The sequence below is a fragment of the Pteropus vampyrus genome, unplaced genomic scaffold, assembly GCF_000151845.1.
Source record: "Pteropus vampyrus isolate Shadow unplaced genomic scaffold, Pvam_2.0 Scaffold12, whole genome shotgun sequence".
Classification (NCBI taxonomy): domain Eukaryota; kingdom Metazoa; phylum Chordata; class Mammalia; order Chiroptera; family Pteropodidae; genus Pteropus; species Pteropus vampyrus.
The window spans coordinates 9,752,781-9,768,791 of record NW_011888793.1 but is presented as its reverse complement, the minus strand read 5'-3'; positions in this window follow the sequence as shown (position 1 = coordinate 9,768,791).

Below are 16,011 nucleotides of genomic sequence, written 5' to 3'. Positions count from 1 at the left end.
GGTAGAGAGTCAGTTGCCGGCCGGCTAATAAAGGCTCATGATTCATCTCAATTGGCTCCGTGGGTCTTAGAATTGATTGCGCCACAACAATATCACATGTGTGGGGAAAATCTTCTATACATTTGCTTTTTAATTAGTTTGTTCAATTTGCTGAGTCTGCTCTTCTCTCTGTTTCCTAATTATGATAGAGACTCTGAAACAGATGCAGTAAAAGCACGACCTACTTGAAAATTCAGCAGCCAGTCCTGTAAGCTTTGTAGAAAAATGTCAACACTAAAAAAATATCAATTCAAGTGGATTCCAATATGCAATGGAACTCATTAGTATAGACTGATATCAAACTTTCAACCATTTACTTTATTTATTGAATGACCTAATATTTCTAAATGGTAATGGGGAGAGGGCGGAGTAGGGACATAAAGAAAGACTCTAACACTAAGGTACTTAGGGTTCCTATCCGAATTTCAGAATTACTGTCAAATAAATATTAGTGTCTCTTCTCTTATATGTAGACAATAATTATAGATATAGATGGCTGACTAAAAATTAAGTGCTAAGCTAGAATTAGATATTGAAACTTAGTACCAATATTCCCTTCTGTGACTCTCCCCTGGGATATTATTTTGTGCATAGAATATATTACTTATGTGCATGCTAATTATAACTTTTAAAATGATGATTGAAAATATCTCCTGAACCGTAGAATATATCAAATGTATGTTCTCAGGTCCTTGTGATAGAAGTAAATTAAATATGAGTAATGCAAATCAAAATTCTCATGAATGCATCATTTTGCAAAATGAGCTTTACGAATTCCATGTTTTATGTAATGCCAAAAAGAAAAAAAGATGCTTACCAAGCTAAATGACGCTGAAACTGTTTATCAGCTGAATGATGGCAGCCAGCAATTAAAAACAGTCAAGCTTGCAGAAAGCAGCAGGATATTTAAAGAAATGATACTTTACAATTATTGTAAGAAAAGGAAAATGTCCGTTAGAATAGGAAAATAATAATAAGAAAAAAAATTAAAGTAAAAGTATCGCAACACATTTTAAATTTCATAAAATAACACTAAAATAGTAATATGTATCCTTAGCTTTTGTATTTTTAGAATTTAGATAATAGTATAATTAGAACTTTGATGTAATTCCAGGCTCAGCACATACATTTACAATTTATTTTACATTTCTAAACCTCAGTTTCTTTATATTTAAGTGGATTCCTATGAGAATGAAAAGAGCTAATCAATTTAAAATATCAGGCAAACTAAATGGCACATTGTAGCTTCACATGCTAGGTACTCATTAGATATTGGTTTATTTTCTTGTGCTCCAATTTTTTAAAGCATGAGAAAAATGAAAATTGTAGCTACATCTCCCTCTTCAAAAATAATTACGATCGCAATCAACCCTGTCCCTTCTATTTCTATTTCTAGAAAAGTTCATAACATAAACAACTGATCATTATTTTTAGATTGTTTATTAAAATAAGGTCCACTGAAACCATAAAATACCAAAGGAACATAGATAAAAATAAGGTAATAATAATTTAGAATTTGTATTAGTTATGGTAACAGAAGTTCCTATAACAGATAATCTCAAAATAACAGTTTAACACAATATGTTTATTTTTCACTATTCCAATTGTTGGTGGTAAGAGAGTTGGCACTATGCCTCCTTATTCTTTAGGGATTCAGTGACTCAAGAGACAGGGACTATTCTTTTCTATTTGGCTATCAAGCTCTCCTTGAGTCACCCTCAACTGAATGAGGAGTGAGAACTACAGAGAGGTGAGGATAAAGTAACATGGCAAGTTTTGTTAAAACTGTCTTGGAAAAGGCATACATCACTGTTCTTCATAATTCACTGGCCAAGGCTTTGTCATTTGGCTATATCTAAGATAAAGTGAGACTGAGGAAAAGGGAAAATAGTTTTTCTGAACCTGCTAGTTAATCTATAAGAAATCGTGAGATTCAAATATGTAAGTAGTAAAAGTACAGTCTTTTTTATATGATTGTATGTGTGATAGTTATTAAAAAGCCTCATATATGAGTGTGATAGAAATATAATTTAGAAATTCATATACTCATTACAAAATGGAAAGTCTTTGTTAATGCATATTAATTAGTCCCCTGAATGTGTAGTGTTGGATTTAAAAGCAGATTTTTTTTAAAAAAAAACAGATATATATTCTGGATTGGCACATATGTTAATAATAGGTGGGAAGCAAAATAACAACCTCTATACTTTGTGGTAGAGATATATACAGTAACTTTAATCATTAATGACACTTTCTGGTGTGGGTGAGAGGAAATAGAAATATTAGAGTCAAAACAATAATTTTGCAAGTCTTGGAATTAGATGTCTTAATCCAACTATAAGTACATTTTAAAAATTCTTATTTTGAGACATTTAGCTAAGAAATAAAAGAATGCTTTTAAGTTAATTAAGAAAAAAAATACTTTATTAAAATAAATCAAATGCATTGTCATCGACTTTATGATATATTTAACATTTTACTTATCCACTTAAAATTAGCTATACAAAAGGTGATAAGGTTATTTTTCAAAATAAAATAATTTGATGACAGATAATTTGTTTGAGCATAGAATAAATACCACATGATTTCACTTATATGCAGAATCTAAGGAACAAAAAGAACAAATCAATCAAAAACAGATGCACAAATACAGAGGACAATCTGGTGATGGCCAGAGGGGAGGGTGGTTGGGGGCTGGGAGAAAGGAGTGAAAGGTTAAAGAAGTACAAATTAGTAGTTGATAGATTGTCATGAGGATGGGAAGCACAGTATAGAGAATGCAGTTAGCATTAATGTAATGGCGAGGTGGAGAGCCAGAGGAGAGGAGCAATTAGGGGGATCGTATTATAAATTATATAAATATCTAACCTGTATACTTCAAACTAATAAAATAAAATTAATAAAAGAACATAGAAAGCAAAATTAATCTTTCTAATGAGCCAATATTCTCTATTAAATCTAGTTATAATAAAATTCATTTGAGATCTTACACTAGTTAATGTTAGAACTATCACAATTTAAGATAAAAAAAATAAGCCAAGCCAATACACAGGCATAACACGATTTAAGGTTAAAAAGATTTAAGAAAAATGATAGGTATTATTTAAAACAGAGTAAAAAATATGAGGTTATTCTAGCAAGGGTTTTTAAGTTTTTTTGAGAAATGAAAAAAATATTATTCTTATTAATTCTCTTTATTAATCTATATGCTCATACACTTTCCCAGTTTTTTTCCAGTACCTGATAGCTTTTCAAATTGGAACTTAGAGGGCAATAGCTTGTATTTGTCTTTTGGCCATTTTGTTTATGAAAACATCTACTGTGGGAATTAGTTCTTGTCATAAATAAGTAAAAGAATATGAAATTGTTGTTTAAGTAGATTAAAGTTAATAATATTTTATTCAATAGATGAATCAATAGCATTAATAAAATGTTTTCAAATATAATTTTAAATGATATTACTGAGTCAATTAATAAAATACTCTTTACTTTCAGACAATAAATATTGTTCAAATCCTCCAATTATTGATTCTCAATGGAGAACATTTTATTCAATAGATGAATCAATAGCATTAATAAAATGTTTTCAAATATAATTTTAAATGATATTACTGAGTCTATTAATAAAATACTCTTTACTTTCAGACAATAAATATTGTTCAAATCCTCCAATTATTGATTCTCAATGGAGAACATTTTATTTTCTATAGGGAGCTTAAAATGTCAAAAAGACAAGGAATGTATTAGAAAAAGGTTAAATTAGTATGATGAATTTCAGAAAAGTTTGTAGCATAATTCTGTTAACTTTGCTAAGGTAGTTTATGATATTTGTAGTCAAGCCTTGTCAAGAAAAATTTGTGCTAATCAATGATTTTTTAATCAAGTTTTAATGCATAAGTTAAATGTCCTGACAACATGATGCTGCTGTTTTTGACTCATCAGGGTTTCAAATGGATTAATGAAGTAAGCTTTTCACAGAACACCATGCAGTCATCAGTATTTTTTTACTGTCAACCATGATTTCAGCCCAAGTTTGGGAGAGTCATGAACATGCATCCTTTGTTCAGATCACCCAATACCAAGTATTAACTCGGTTCATATATTCCCTGAGCTTTGCTCTTCATCTTTCTAGTAGAATCTATGAATGACTTTAAGTCCCCAAACTTTGATAGATAGATAAATTATGTGTTTCTACTTAATAAATATATGCCCCTATCTAGCTCATCTCTCTCTCTATAGTTGGCTATTTGAAGAGATTTAAAAAATTGGCAAAACTTTATCTGGACTAATCAGAAAAAGAAAGTTCTCAAATTATTAAAATCAGGAATGAAAGAGAAAACATTATTACTCATATTACAGAAATTAAGATTATATGGAAATACTATGAACAATATGTGTGTGCATGTACAAATGTATACACACATAAATGCAGTAAATCCTTGTCATGTTAAAAATATATAGTTATAGTTATTTCTGATTCAGCTGTCAAGAGCCAGTTGACAGCTTGGAACCAAAGAAATCTAAATGATTCTGTATCTAATCAGCAAGGTGAAGGTGAATTAGTTTTATAGATTCTGAAGTAGGGCAGGAAGTGACAACTCTGGTTGGCTGATATTTGCTTGAGTTCCTAAACCTGAAATTTATGTCGGAATCCCTTGGATATGAGGAGCAGAATAAAAACAAATTTAGAGAAACTCTCAGATTTATTGAGAATTTCTGGGAGGTAGGACCTAAATATTATAATTTAATATTAGATCCAAATATTTACTATGAACACAGAACAGATAGATTCCTGGGGAGGTGGGGGGGAGAGGGAGGGGAGTCTTTGAAAAACTGCTTAAATGTAAGGTGGCTGATAACAAAGTTTCAATTCTGAGTTTCAGTTTCCAGACATTGATAATGTAAAGCACCAATCACAGAGTACGCTTAATTAAAGAAACATATCTATTATCTACCAATCTATTGGAAATCTGAGTATCAAATGCATACAAACATAAGCAATTTGTATATTAAGTATGCTTCATTCTGAGGTTATATATACAATTAATTCATGAAATTTTTAAATTTAAAATCAAATTAAATGAGATGTGTTGAACATAAACTTCTAATTCCACAGGCTGACAGAGATAGAGAGAAAGGGTAGAAAGAAGAAAAGTAATGGTATTAGAGAATATAGGTATATCATCTTTAGTGTCACCATTTTGCCCATAAGGATCTTCATACATTGGGGATGCTATTATGATATGTATTTTATTTATTTGTTTTAACATTTACATTCTAGTGACTTAATTCAAAATATGACCAAAAATAGACTTTCATTTTCAAATTATTTTTGTCTGCATGTTTATCAATATAGCTGCATTTTTACCTATCTATATATAATTTAAATATTTTTGTAGCATATAGATAAGTAATTATGGCTATTTGTATACATCTGAATAAAAATAAATAGCTTCAGAATTAAATAATAAGATCATATAAAGATTCTTATGAGAATTTAAGGACAGAAATATCATGGTTTGCATTTTTATAATTTTAAAATACATCCAATAATTTGATATGGGCCTCTACTTTTACATGCTGAGAAATTGCCTTTTTATTATTTTACAATACAGTATATTTGGTATTTTTGCAAGTGAAAAGAATATAAAGAGAGAAACTGAGGCTATTATATATAGATATTAGTCTCATGGTAGTTGCCTATTGTAATTTTTCAGATTATAAAAGTCTGTTCCTACACGCGAACAGGAGTTTCCTCAGATTGAGAATCACAACTGTTGTGAAACTGTAACAGATAGCAGTTTAGCTTGTTGTTTCATAAGTGAATAAATTCAAGGACCTTTGATCTATAGAGATGTTAATAATAAAATATCACTCACAAAACTGTATTATCTGCTTCCCCAGTGTGTTGTTCTCTTTTCCAATACCCCTGCCCTTTTGACATAATGCTCACAATGCCACTCCCAGTTAAAAATAATCATCATTTTTAATAAGCAAAATCTTCTTTGTAAAGTATCTATTTATTGAGTAGTAATAAAACATTAATGAGATTTTTGTTGTTGTTGTTGGAAGAAGGTCATATCTGAAATCATAGGACCTTCCAGTATTGTAAATGTGCTGGAAATCTGACAGGTGTTATTACTTATTTTCAGTGATAAATTCTAAATATTTATGATTTGTACTATATTCCTCTCACACTGGAATTTGTATGTGTTATTTCAGACATCGCAGGAATTCTTCATTAAAATAAAATCATAAATGGCAAAATGATAAATATTTACCTCAAAGCCAAATCAGTATTCTGGAATTATGGCTTTAATAACAAAAACATGTGACTTTCATGAGATGGACAAATTTGTTTGGATTTGGAATGTCTTTTGCCTGGTAATCTTTGAAGAACGAAGATATTTTGATATACACAAAATAGTTGCTGCTTATGAAGGTTAATGGCATTTAAAATAATTATAAATCTCATAGGTTTTCCAAACAGCTGATTCCTACTATCTTTGGATCAACAAGATTTTCCTATTGATTATACCTTAGTTTCCTAATAAAGTCATCAAATAAAATTTAATGTAATTTAATTCTTTGTCATAATGGATAGGCCTCATATTTTATTTAATAATATGTAAATTATTATGCATCTATTATTAAAATATTATAGTCTTGAAATAGCATAAGATATATTGTCTTGTTCATTTAAGATCAGCAATGGATTATTATTAAATTATCATTAAATTTTATATCTAATAAATAAGGTGCCATTTCATGAATTAATGAAAATATCAAAATATGTAAATATTGCTTTGTTACTTATTATAATCCAATCAAGTGTAAGAATACATAGAAAAATATTCGAATTAATTAAAATATCTTTTTTCTCTTATTTCCAAAATATTTCTCTTAATTTATAATATATTAATGACTAATTCATAAGGAAACAATTATTGTACTTATCTTTTATGAAAATTCTGATAATTTAAAGTTTATTTACATTTTCTTTCAATTAAAAGCAAGCTTTGTAAAGTATACATTTAAATAAAAGACAAAGAAATAAGAGTGTACTCACTAATGTTTTTGTCTCAAAGGGAAATTATTTGTCATATTTCTCCTTATGTTTCCTCTTTTGGAAGCCAGCTTTATATTTTTCTTTCTTGCAGCCTTTAACAATAGGACTCATGAAGTTTTAGCTCATTATCTCATGGACACAGATTCTCTGTCATTCTAGACTTTAAGCCATGTAGAAAAGAAGGGTGTGAGAGAACAGAAGCCAAAGAGAATGTGCATAAAGCGAAAATAGTGGAGACATGGGCTCTATTTCCTGTTGGAATCCTAGGAACCTGCAACAACATAGTATGATTTTCGTACTATAGAAATGGAAGCAGACACATGCAGGCAGAGATTAGTTCTGAGATTGTGGCATCTCACCTTTCCTCACATCCTATGTGGCATATAAGGGATCCAAAGTTTTTGGGAGTAAGACAATGTATAGATGAGATATGGGAGAGAGAGCTGACCTTCAAAGGATGGTATAGTTAAAACGAGATGTTGAATTAGAATCTGTGGAGTGTATAGTTTAGCCAAGAACCATACAGAGGATTTAGCTAAGAATTTCGTGTTTGCAGAATGAGAAGGACAGAGGACAGATTAGAAGATCAGTAGGTCCCGACCACATTCAGAAAAGGGACCATAAATTAGCTGTAAACAGTCTTTATTAAAAGAAGCAATGACAGAAAGCATTGACACGAGTTCAGGCAAAAGGAAGTTACTTCACAATGGAGCGAGCAGGCAACAGTAAAGGACTGGACAAACGACTAATCTCTCTTTTAAACATGAGGTTATATTCACATTCTTTTGTCCTTAGATGCCAGCATGGCATGCCTTAGATCCTTGGAATTGTTGTCTTTTAACAAAAATGGGAAATTCCAGCTATCGTCTTTCCCATGCTCTTTATATCTTTTTTTTTTTAATTCTCTCTATATCTCTGTTTAAATTTGATTAAATATATGTTTAAGTACCTCATGCTAGCCTTCATATTATTTAACCTTCTTCCATATTTTCATCTGTCTTCCTAAACTGCATTCTATACCATTTATTTTATTTATTTTACACTTTAATTTCTTTAGCTGTTTAATCTGTTAGCTAATCCATCATTGTGCTTTGAATTTAAACTACACTATTATATTTTTATTTCATTATGCTTTATTTCAAATATTATTTTAAGCTTATAATTTTTACCTTCTAATGCATTAAATGTACTAAACACATTTATATTATATTGCTGTATGATAATTGCAATATCTGAAGTTATTTTGAATCTGTTTCTTCCATTTTAGTGAATTAATTTCCTTTGAAGGTTTACAATATAAAATTTACTCAGAGTTTGTCCAACAAGTGAGAATGCAGTATTAGGTAAAATCTGCATCATATCGTCCCTTTCTTTGGTTTTATTAAGTTTCTCTCTTTTCGTTTCAATATCAATATCTATTTATTTTCCCTTGGCCCTTATTCATTTCGACCTTTCCTTTTTTTTGTTTACTTTTATTTATTTTTTTCTTTTCTTACTCCTCACTGGTTCCATCCTTCTCATTCTTCATGTCATTCCCTCAACATTTATCAAGTATTGCCAAACAAGACAAAAATACTAAGTGAAAATGACTTAAAATGTCTAGAAATATCATATTCATATTAAGGATATATCATATTCTTATGGAATTCTTCCATTTTGTAATGGTACAGATGAGAGATGTCTTTCTGAATTTTAGTGATAGAAAACTTTTCTCCTAAAAAACTAATTATTCACTATCTTTTCCAACAGGGAGAACTAATAACTGCTTGTTTTCTTTTTGTGCCTTGTTCTCTATGAAATACTGAGACACATTTGAAGATCATACATAAAAAGAGCATTGAGATGCATATTTAGTGCATTTGCTATTTTCTTCTTTGACTATGATTTTCTATTTTTTATTTTACTGTTTTATTTTCTATGACTTTTGCAGTAAGCTGCCATGAACCCTGAAACTTTTGCGTGAAGAAAGAAAATATATATATACAGATTGGTTTATAAATGGGACAGCCTGCAAATAATTTAGAAGGTTCTAAAAAGTAATCTCACATGCATTCGAAATTTTTATAATGACACAAATTATTATTCCTCATGCTCTTTCTTTTTTCATCAGAGATTAATATTAGCTGGACCACCTAACGGTAAACAAAATTCTGTTTTATCTGCGTTATCAACATGAAAATTAACTTAAAATTTCAAAAACACAACACAATCTGTTATTTTGTTATAACCTATCATTGTCCTAAACTTATAGAAGTATTATAATATAGAATAAAAATTAACACTACAATACATAAATACAAAACAATCCTAGAGATGAATTAAATAAAGGTCCCTTTTTCTATCCATTTTGCTTTGACCAGAATGTGAATGACCTAGAAAATCGCCTCACTCACAAAAAGAAATGTTAACTACATGAGAATGAGTTGATGAGGTTTTATTTTATGTGCCTTTGAATAAATAGAAAATTATTTTACATTTCATATTATTTAAAGAAAGCGTTATTGTTTTATTTGTAAAAATCCGGTTTTCTCATGATATATTTTGTACTAGACAAAGTATCATTTTTTAAAATAACTTTTTTTAGAAATAAAATACTATATATACTTGTTTTATGATAAATAAGGTATAAGCTTCTATTTTAACATCTGTAGTGTGATAGAATAAGAGAATGAAGTCCAAGGCCCCCAGAAGAAGCTATCAAATTGATGGACCAATGGAGCACTATTCATTCAGATTTTCTGATTTTTCTTTTGCTTTTTCACTTGGTTCCTACATTTTTTCACTTTACACCACCTTAATTAAGAAATATTTTGTTTTATAATCAATATTTCTGTTGCAAAAAGCATCAAATAATTCATTTAAGAATATAATGTTATCTGTTAAGATAGTATTGCAAATTTATTTTCAATTTTTAGAATATGTCATCTGATTATATTAATAATTTATATAATTTCTCAATCAGTATTATAGATAATTAATAAATAACTCAACAGGAGCTTCTGTAATGAAAGGCAATTTATTTTTTTGCCAAAGAAAGAACATTACAGAAATTTTAATCACAAAAATTTGATATACCAAATATCAGTAGGTAGTCCACATTTCAACTCTCAAGGTACTCTTAATTTTCAGAGAACAATGATTAACCAGTTCATGTAAATCATTGCCAACAAGTTAAACTTATACCATTGGAGGATGAAAACTAACCACTACTAAAAAAAAATCTACAAAAATAAAGGTATTATTTCATCTTACCTATTCTGGCCTTAGAGACTCTTCTGGAGAATTAAATTTATAGTCTAAATTCCATTTTTCTTCCAATCAAAGGTCAGTAGTTAGATTAAAAAATATGTCTTGGGGAATCATGGCTTTCTTTGGGGAGAAGGGAAAAAAGTTCTACTGGAGCAAACATATGGCAAATTTAAATTCATCAATGCTTAGCAATTCTGATTTCTTTTGAAAAGCCAGATAATTGAGTCAGTGCATGTTTTGTCAACATGTAAAGTTTTAAGGTAAATCTTTGTTTCTTAGGATTAATGAACCTAAACCAAGATAAAAACTTTTTGTGGTAATATAATCTAATATGATATCCATGGAGGTGTCCTACTCAGATCTTTAATAGTCTCTGTACAGATCCAAAGAGGACTAAACTCCTAGCCAATGAAAGTTCTCTTACCCAAGACAGGGAAATAAGGAATAAAGACATAGAAGTGAGTTTCTCTGATCACTGGGGCTCCTCAGATTTCTCTGAACACTTGGAGCCTGCAAAAGTATTCCATTTAATGTATCAAGAACTAGCCCCTTACTTGGAGAGATACTATAGGCTAATAGGCATCCTCCTTAGGAGTTGTCCCAGACTAATTATAGTTAAATTTCAGTATAACTAGGCTGGCAACATGCTAATTCTGATATAGGAGAAAAAAGATTACAACCCAAAGGAGCTGCAAAATTAGCTACTGTGTAAGAACAGGATCCAAGGGAGTATCCCTGATATTAATATCATCCCAAGCAACATCATGGTTATTAACTAACTCATTATCTTCCTTTTAGTGAGCCCCCTTGGCAGCTCCTCTGACCATGCTGATTTTTGCAGTTAAGCTGCACCACCTGGCCTCAATTGCTATTTTCAAGGGACTTGAAATACAAACTAAATAAGCAAGAATTCATTAATTTAGGGACACTTTTATGGAACACAAGATTTAACTCCCTGGCAAAGATGGTGGAGATTATGCAAACTAGCTGCTAGGGTAGCTCTTTAAAACCTGGAGAAAGTGAAGGCTCATATTGAGTAAGGTTGAAGTGTGTGAGTTATCTTGGCTGATGGTAGATAAAGGAATAAAAAGGCTCAGGGGCATGTTCATAAAATGATTATACAACATGAGGGTGGAGAACCCTGAAGCTGAGAGTCACAAATTTCTATAAATATCAGCAAGGTCAGAGAATGGTAAAGGGGACTTTACTGAGAGGGAGTTGATGAGTTAGTTAACAGGACATGACATTGCAAGGGCAAAACTGAGAGAAAATGAAGATGTATTCAATATCTATAATCAGAAGAGCACAAGAATGGAGGAGCAGGAATGTAAAGTTGGTTTTTCCAATAAAAACTTCTGATCTCTTTCTCAGTTTCCAGATATGAACCAATTTTCAGATCTAGAAATCATTGACTTAAATGGGTGTGTACTAGAGGTGTGTTTCTCCAGCTCTTCCTTCAAAGGGCCTGTGGATATTTGCTCAGGCGATTATTGTATACCATGTGAAGGAAAACAACCAAATATTTGAGGACTGTGGGATATAGTCATAATTACTATTTATGCCTAGAAACCTAAAGTGCAACCAAGGTCCCATACTTGAGTGTAAGTATGCAGAGGCCAGGTATTAAATGAACTATTAGCTAACCTTTCATGCTTATTCGATCTATTCCTGAGTGTTATAATTGGAACTGATACCTTACTGTGAGTAACCTCTATATGGGTCCTTTGCCTAGAAGTCAAGAATCTATAATAGAGGGAAAAGCCAAATGAAAACCTTTGAAATTGTTCACTTTCAGCCAAGAGAGTAAATAAAAATAACAATGCATGTCACGAGGGTGTGGGGGCAGAGATAGTAATGGTGAAGAATAGTGCAATCTTTGAAGTTCTAAAGGATTCAGACTCAGTGGGCCCAGTTATAATTCCATTCAATTCACCAGTACGTCCTCTGCCAAAATCTGATGGAACTTGGTGATCACTGCAACTCAAATGAACAGTAAACAAAATTGCAGTTGCCATGCTGGCCATGTTTATAGTTGCTATAGATTAATAATGTCTCAGATGCATGAACTATATCTGTTGATTTGGCAAAATAACATGTATTTTTATCCTAGTCAATAAAGAAAATCCAAGTCAGCTCATATCTACCTGGATTATATAATAATATTTATTTACAGTTTTGCCCCAGGCCTATGTTAAGCCTCCTTTCCTCTGTCATGATATAATCCAAAGTGCTCTAGGCAGTCTGGAAGTCCCATGGAATATCACATTGATCCATTATATCAATAGCATCATGTTGATCAAGCCAGATAAACATGAGGTTTCTAGTCTGCTGGAGGCTTTGGTAAACTACATGCACTTCAGAGAGTGGCAGATAAACCTTTTGAAGATTGAAAGATCTGCAACTTCTGTAAAATGTTTAAGGATCCATTAGACAGAACATAACAAAAAATTTCTCTCCAAATTAAAACTTTGCTACACTTTACATCGCCTGCTGCAAAGGAGCTATAGTGTATAAGACTCTTTACATTTTGCAGATAATATATTTTACAACCAATAATACTGCAACTGCCCCTATTCTCTGTGACTTGGAAGTCTGCCTGGCATCAGTGTAGTCAATAACAAGAAAGGGTTCTACTCTAAGTTAGGGGTACAATGCAAATAGCTTTCCACTCTTGGGCTACATGATTCATAGACCTTATATTGTTAGAGGCATTGTTATTGGGAAATGATCCAGTGTGAAATGTATGGCCAGACCCAGTGGAAGAACCATAATATAGGTAAGTAGAGCTCTGGAACAGGCCATTTCATGTATAGTAGAGTACTGTACCTTTCAAGAAACAGCTCATAGTATGTTAGTGGTCTCTGCTAGAAACAAATGCTTGACTCTGGGTTACTAAGTGCCCATTCATTTGGAACTGCTCATCATGAGTTGGGTTCTATTGGACCTACCAAATCATAAAGACAGATTATCTCAGCACTGGTACACCAAAAGACGTAAATAGTACATACAGTATCAAGCCCAAAAGACTACAGGACATGAATATAAACAAGTAGTCCACATTTCCATGAAAATCCAATGACATAAAAAAGGGTCCTTAGCTCACACACATAGCCACAAAGAAAGATGTGGTTTCCATTTAACTACCTGAATGAAGAAGAAAAATCTTGAGCTATACTTACGAATTTGTCAGGTCAGTAGGTACAAGTAAGCTGAAAAATGGATGGTAGCTATATTATAGTGACAAGGTTTGACTTGAGAGATAATACTGATGTAAAATTTAACAGTAAACAGAGTTTCAAGAAATTCAGTGATCATCCACTTCTGCGGAAGGTAAAATGGTATGAAAATGTATACAGATTTCTGGGCAGTGGCTAGTCTTATGGACAGATTCTGGAATAAAAATGACTAGAAGATCTGAGAAGAGGTCTAGAATCATGTTAATGGACATATGGAATTGGACAAGAAGTGAGTGCATTTTTGTATTATATGTTAACGACCACTAGAACACATCCACAATGAAAGGCACACTGAAAAACCAAGAATATAAAATGAATTAGATAATTGGTATTGATTAGCCTTTGTCATTATCCATAATAGAATGATGGGCACATTAAATGGAATGGCCACAGTGGCAGAAATAGAGCCTATATTTGGCCCAAAAGCATAGACTCCCACTTACCGAGGTCAATCTAGCTATTGCCTCATGTGAATGTTTATTCTGGCAGTAGTGCTGATCATTACTGGTTCTTTGGTATGATACTATTCCTTAAGGAGAATAACCAGCCATTTGATTGGAAGTTGATATCTTTGGGCCTCTCCTCCACTGGAAGAGCCAGGGGCTTATCCTTATAGGGACAATAAATTTTCTGGGTATGGGATTCCTTTCCTTATCTGCAGAGCCTCATTTAGCAACACTGAATGGGGCCTTACCAAGTATCTGACCCACTGCCTTAGAATCTCATTGAATTTAGCAACCAAGTAAGGGACACACTTCACAATAATGGAGGTGCCGAGTGGGAACATGACCTTGTGATCTAATAGTTGTATCACATGACACACTATCAAGAAACAATCAGTCTGATAAATCAGTATAATGGCTTACCGGAGATAGAGCTAAGTGCTAGGGAGAGATTATACTCAAGTACTGAAGAAAATACTCACAAAAGAGAGGTTACTATCTAGGATACACTATATATGTACACTAAACAGAGCCTTAGTGTGCATGCCCAAAAGAAGGATACACAGTTCTGGTAACCAAAATGTGAAGATAGAATTGCCCCACTTACCATTCCTACCTATGACCTACTGCTGAAGAACTCTGGGCTCTTGTCCCTGAAACTTTGGGCTCTGAATTGTTAGGAGGCTTGGTTTTCATAAAGGCCGCACTCTCGCCAGGGGACATAGCAAGGTTCCCACTGAAATTTATATTACAGCTGCCATCTGGGCACTTCAAATTCTTTGAATCCAGAGACCAGAAAGTAAGAAAAAGAGTCACTATGTTGGCAGGAATAATTTACTGTAATCAGCAGGAGGAGCCTGCTGTTTTGACACAATGGAGGCCAGAAAGAACCCCAGTGATTCACCTGTGTACTATTTGATTCTCTCTTGCCTAATTGTTGCAATAGGTAGACGAATGTAGCATATTATCTAAGACTCAGAGAAATCATGAATAAACATTTGGGTCATATTATAAGGAAAGTAACCAAGATCTACAAAGGTGACAGCTCTGAGTAGGGTGATTTAGAATAAACAGTGGAGAAGAAAGTGGGTGATTAACAGCAGTGGCCCAAAGACTAGCTCTAGTAGCATGCGGTATAATTCATCCAAGCAATTTCTCTCTTCTAAGTTCCTCCTCAGAAGAAGCTCACAAGAAACCTGAAGAAATCAGTCACCAAAACAGAGTACAGAATGGACTGATACGGTTCAAGGGGTAGGCTACAGAGGCTATTGAGGTGTGCCGCTCAGATTTTTCGAGTGAGAAACTGTTTTGAGAACTACAGATAACAGCCTCCAACTTTAATTCTTTCTGAATTCATTAGAACATTGAGGACACTTTCTTTCTGGGCTCATCCAAGCCAACAATGTCTGAGCGTGGCAGAGGTACTAGAGGTACTATAATTTTCGTGTGAAGTGTTTTCTACTATCCATTCACCCTTTCTTCCTTCCCCTTCTTCTTTCACAGCTATCAGATAGGTACTGAAAGCTTTCCTTGCCAATCCCTGATTCTTCTCCCCTTCAACTTTCCTAAGCATTGCCATTAATAAATCCTGTTCATGTTCAATTCTTTCTATGCTTCTGCTTCCTAGAGGACCCAACATGGCACACTAATTCTACAAATCTACTAACTTTTGCACCCATAGGAGATTAAATAAGATCAATTGTGCAAAAAGCACTATAGTTTAATTATAGCCAATCCATTTAAAGTTATGTTTATTGAGTACCTACTATGTGACATGTATCTATCTATATCTATCTATATCTATCTAATCTATATCTATCTAATCTATATCTATATCTAATCTATATCTATATCCATATCTATATCTATGATGTCTATCTTATATCACTGACCATTGTCTCATATATACACACATAAGTAAATGAGATGTGATTCCTATCTTCAAGAAACATAGAGACTACCTGAAGAGACAAAC